General features: G+C 49.7%; 1 protein-coding gene across 2 annotated transcripts in view; it reads right to left on the bottom strand.

Moving 5' to 3' along the window:
* The window catches only part of Myo16 (myosin XVI), a 509,596-nt gene extending 504,598 nt beyond the window's left edge, over positions 1 to 4,998 (bottom strand). For both annotated transcript variants that reach the window (XM_031339016.1, XM_031339015.1), the window contains exon 1: positions 4,526 to 4,998. The gene's annotated coding sequence lies outside the window, so the exon portion shown is untranslated. The remainder of the gene's footprint in view (positions 1 to 4,525) is intronic.
* Between the last annotated feature and the right edge of the window lie 293 nt (positions 4,999 to 5,291).

Genomic DNA, 5,291 nt, shown 5'->3' with positions numbered 1-5,291 from the left:
GTGTGTGTGTGTGCGTGCGTGTGTGTGTGTGTGTGTGTGTGTGTGTGTGTGTGTGTGTATGGGTGTGTGTGATATTTTAAAATCCTAGGTATTATATACCTAGCTAAATATAAAAACAAGCTCCTAACTCACAAGATGAAAGAAGGGATGATCCAGGGGGAGGTGGGAGGGAGCCAGAGAGGATGGGGGAATTCAGGGAAGAGATAATGGGGGACATAGGGGGAGAGAGAGGGGAAAGACTCAGAGAAATCACAACATTAGCTTAGCTCTGGAAAAATCACAATGTATTTGAAAATATTAGCATTATGTCTAATCACTTCAGGCTGCCATTAGATAATATACATCTAAACATTCTCAGAATTAATGTCTTATCAAGTTTTCCTGGTTATCATACTAACAAGAATTACCATCTAAGAAAATCCTTATAGGCTCTTACTTAGGAGAGCCAACTCCAGCTGGGAGGAGTCACAGGATCGGATCTCATTCCCAGACTCAGCAGCTCTCAAAGGACAGCTCTCAGGAACATGACCCAGAGGTGACTGTGTCTCAGACCCCGACTGAGCCTGCAGGACCAGAGTGGGGAGGAAGAATCCTGTCCTTCCTAGGCACCATGAGGGAACGTACAGTCACAAGCAAGGAGTACCTGGACTCCACATGAAACATAAACAGTATTCTTTTCAGGCTCAAGCTATTGCATGCTTCAATCGCTTACCGTGTATGAATTAATTTTTCATCACTGTGACCACACCAGACAAGAAGCAACTTAAGGGAGAAGAGGTTCACTTGGACTCCCAGTGTGAAGAAACTCTGTCTTGCTTGGCATGGCACTGCAGCATGTGGACCCTGGTTGTACATTCCAGGAAGCACTGGGAGACAGCTAGTACTCAGTTGGCTTTCTAATTTTTGTGTTCTCCTCAGTGCAGGTCCCCAGCCTGAGTGATGAGGCTCCCCTCACGCAGAATGGGTCTTTTGCTTTAAGATGGCCTCGCCAACACACTTTATGAGTTTCATAATCCAGCTAAGCTAACCATGAAAGGCCCACTCATGGTTGATACAGTACTGATACCCAAACGCATCACTTTTAAAGCTGTCACAGCACACTTCCAGAATCATTGCAGGTGGAAAAGAAGGTAGTAAGATTCTTCCTTTTTAATTAGATATTTTCTTTATTTACATTTCAAATGATATCTCCCTTCCCGGTTTCCCCTGGGGGGGGGGGATGTCCTCTCCCCCTGCTCAACAACCCACCCTCTCCTGCTTCCCGGTGATGACCGACTAGGCCATCCTCTGCTACATATGCAGCTGGAACCATGAGTCCCACCATGTGTGCTCTTTGGTTGGTGGTTTAGACCCTGGGAGCTCTGAGGGTACTAGTAAGTTCATATTGTTCTTCGACCTAAGAGGCTGCAAACCCTTAGTAGGATTCTTATGGCCTCATGCTGTTCACAAGCACTGTTGGCTTAGTCCCTTGAATTTGCCTGTGGTGGTGGACAGAGCAGGTTGATTTGCCAATGAAGCAGGTTTCTTCACTCTAAAAAGCACTGCCTCAGTTCTGAGGGGGCAGCTTTGGGAGCATCATGGGAGACCAGGAAGGCCAAGCAGCCTTGGGGACAGAACACATGCAAGACAATGTTCTGCCCATACCACTCACCTCCCACAGGAAGCCATGAGAGTGAAACATCGAGGAAGAAAACAGAAAGTGATGTTCATGTCACATCTCACAGCCCCAACAGAGTGTCTCGCTGTCCCTGGCAGAAGTGCCCAGGAGTGGGCATGGAATCTGGAGACTGGAATTGGGGAGCCTGAAATTAATGACCACACTTGGCCTGCCTTGTGGGCCAAGTGCTGTGAAGACCAAGAGAGAAAGGTAAAGCAGAGAATGAGGAGTCCCTGTGAGGACCCCTTCAGCTCCTTTGGGGAAGACAGGTAGTCCCTGTGCCTGCCTTCTCACCTTGTGTTTCTAAGGAAAAAGACTTTTGCTATCAATGCTCATGATCAAGCTGTATCCTGGATTGTATGCTGTGCCCAGAGGATGTCTAGGAACAGAGGAGGCAAGTGAGCATTTTCCCATTCTATCCAAGCAGGATTCCTGCCCTGCTGCTTTCCCCTGGGAATCATGTCATTCAGCTCCTCCCATTTCCCACAGCTCTAATGTTCCAGGCAGAGAGCAACAGTGGGACTCAGTACACCCGCAGACATCACACTGGTACTAAAAAACAAAACAAATAAACAGAACTGCCCAAGTCCTCTGAGTATTGGTTGCTTCATAGGTAGTAGTAGGAACCTGAGACAATCACTTTCAGGATTCCTTTATACATTCTGTCTGTCATTGTCTCAGATTCACTCCTGTGATGGCATCTGCAAAGGGCAGACACCTGGTTGAGCTTCTCAGTAGAGCACAGACTCTAAAAGAAACACTATTCTTCCCTCAAATAGCTGAAATCTGGTGCAATCTTTTCCTCACACATGCATCTGATTATTGTTGCACATTTACTATCTGCAAGCTATGTATGTACAGATACATACACATACATATACATGCATGTACACACCCATGCGCATATTTGAGTTCCATGTGAATTCTGTGCCTGGATGTGGCAGGACCCAGCAATTTTTCCTTCAGAAGTGTTCCCATTTTTGTTTAGTCTCTTTTCAGACCATTCCTGTCCTGCTGAAGGCCTGTGCCCCGCTGAGGGCTCCCATCCTGTAGGCACGCTGTACAATATGGAATTGCCCACAGATAATATTAATGACTTGGTGTTGCAGCCCCTGGAGTGCCTGTCTTGACAAGTTCCCAGACTGTGGGGAGAGGGTGTCTTTTCAGAACAAAGTGCAAACACAAGACGCTTCAGCTGTGTTAGTGTGCACAGAGCACATCAGCTCTTTCTGTCACAGCTGTCCTACTTCTCTCAGGACACAAATGAACTTAACCATTGCACTGGGCTCTCAAGATGACACTTTGATTAAAATAATTATTCCTTTAGTAAGCAAATATCACATTCTAGATGATGTTAATGGCATGGAGTGCAGTCAGTATTAATTCTTGCTACAGAGCAATAGCATGTATCCTGTCTGCCACAAAGTCCACCAAATATAAGTCTTGTGGGCTCACACTGATCTCCCCCTTCGTTAACTATAGATATGTTAGAGTTAACTGTCCATCACTCAGACCTCTGTAATATTAACAACTCAAACAGCTTTGACACGTTTCAGAACACACTTCACCTGTAGATGAGACAGACTGCCTTCGAAGCCTTTAAACATACCGAGAGCAAATTTGAAGCAACCCTGGCTCTGTGAGGAGCCTGCAGAGGTCCCTCCTGAGCCTGGTTTTCATTCCAAGAACCCTTGGGTAACTTCGCTGCCTACCCTGATTCTAAACTAAGTGTTTCAAGACAGGCATGACAGGGTTACAAGAGTGTTACACACCCTGGCAGCAGTGTGGGACAACTGTCATCCTGGCAGGACACCAGAGACTTCCCATGACTTTCAAAGGAAGCCCTACTTAAGTGGATAAAGCTTCTCAGAAACACATGATATGTGTGTGTGTGTGTGCACACACACACACGCGAGGGCGCACGCGCACACACACACACACACACGCGCGCGCGGGCGGGCGCACACACACACACACACACACATTGCACACACGAGGGTAAAGACTGTTCTTTAACCCCTCCCTCTTGTGGCAAGCTCAGAACATCTAGGTCTCTCTTGAGCTGGCTCTTCGATGGCTTTCCACAGTGATCAATAGTCCCTCCAGGTGACAAGTGTTGAATACAAAGTCTTAACACACTGACCCCAAATCCATCCTGAGTTACAAGTGAGGAAAAGGCACAGATCGCTCTCTGAAAATTACTATTTCCTTTAAGAAGATGTTGAAGGTGTTCAAGAGACTAGTTAAAAGGAGGGCTTCCGCCTCTCAAGGTGTTTAACTAAGGAAGGGAAGGCAGTCTTTGTGGCCCTGGGATGCACAGAGCTGCAAGTCCTGACCTGCCCTTCACTTTGTCCCTGGCCTCTAAGACAATGGGCTGCCATGGGGTCGAGGCCAGGGGTCAGAGGGATCTGTGAAACTGGCGCCAGCTGGCAAGCTCTTGCCTGCATCATCTTTGTTCTCCCAAGTCTCATTTCCATCCCCAAAGAAGAGGAAGAAGTGCATCCCATCGCCCCAGGAGCCTTTGCATAGGTGACAGTGCCACATCTCCCATGGCAACTAGAGGCTTCTTCCTACAAATTGCCAAATTTGCTTCCTTATGGTTAGATCCAGAGTTCTGAGAACGATTCTGGTCTTGGCCTCCTTTTCCATATTCCAAAGGTGTCAGGGTCCTGGCAATTCCTTGTCGGAAAGGAACAAGAAACCGCTTCACCACGCCTCATGCCCCACGCCCCATTCCTGTCCAGCGCTCACTACAGCAGCTGGGACAGGCACTGGGGACCCTGCAAGGGTGGCCCCTTCACGCTGCAGGACTCCGAACCTCGTCTTCTCCAAGTTCCCTACGCGAGACACCCCCGCAGCCGACCCTACCTGCCGAAGAACGATCCCTGGTGACCGGGATCCAGCAACGGACGGTCCTGGCTCTGTTCTGCTCCTGGGCGCTGTGCCACGGAGCACAGACCGGCGGAGATGTGCTGCGCTGAGACGGTGATGGGGACCCCGACTCCACCCGCTGGCAGCTCGCAGCCCCCGCCCCTCCGGCCGCCGGGTCCAAGCTACTCGGTCTGCGCTCCGCCCCCTCCCTACACAGCCCACAGCTGGGTTCCTGTCCCTTCTGGTCCTCCTGGTTCCTTTGGGTCTCTACGCAACCAACAGGGCGGTCGCCTGGTCCCGGCGCCCTCCCGCTTCCCCACCGCGCCCCGCGTCCCTCCCTCCTTCTCACGCGCTCTCACGCGTTCGCTGAGACCGCGCCTCCCAGGCTGGCTCTGCCACCCTCCATCGGGGTCCTCCCCAATCCCCTTCTCCGAGGATGAGAGAAGGGGTCTAGCGCTTCAAACTTTTCCGCCCTGACTTCTGTAAGACCGCGGGAAACGGATGGCACTGTACACTGCACAGGGGCTCCCCTCGGACATCCCACCAGAACAAAGGCCATCCAGTCCTGGCGACTGTGGCAATTGTCCAGACGGAATGGGTAACCAATTTTAAAGCTACAGAAGCCAGTATAGTCTTCTCTGTCTCTGCCATTAGAGATTCTGCTGTAATGGGCTTCAAATTGAGAGTTTAGGCGCAAGACATTAGTAAAGCATGGCAGGACTGTAATGCATTCACTCACCATAACAAAATACAAGATGTGTCT

Source organism: Mastomys coucha, unplaced genomic scaffold (assembly GCF_008632895.1).
Source record: "Mastomys coucha isolate ucsf_1 unplaced genomic scaffold, UCSF_Mcou_1 pScaffold22, whole genome shotgun sequence".
Taxonomy (NCBI): domain Eukaryota; kingdom Metazoa; phylum Chordata; class Mammalia; order Rodentia; family Muridae; genus Mastomys; species Mastomys coucha.
This window is presented reverse-complemented; position numbering and strand designations above follow the sequence as displayed.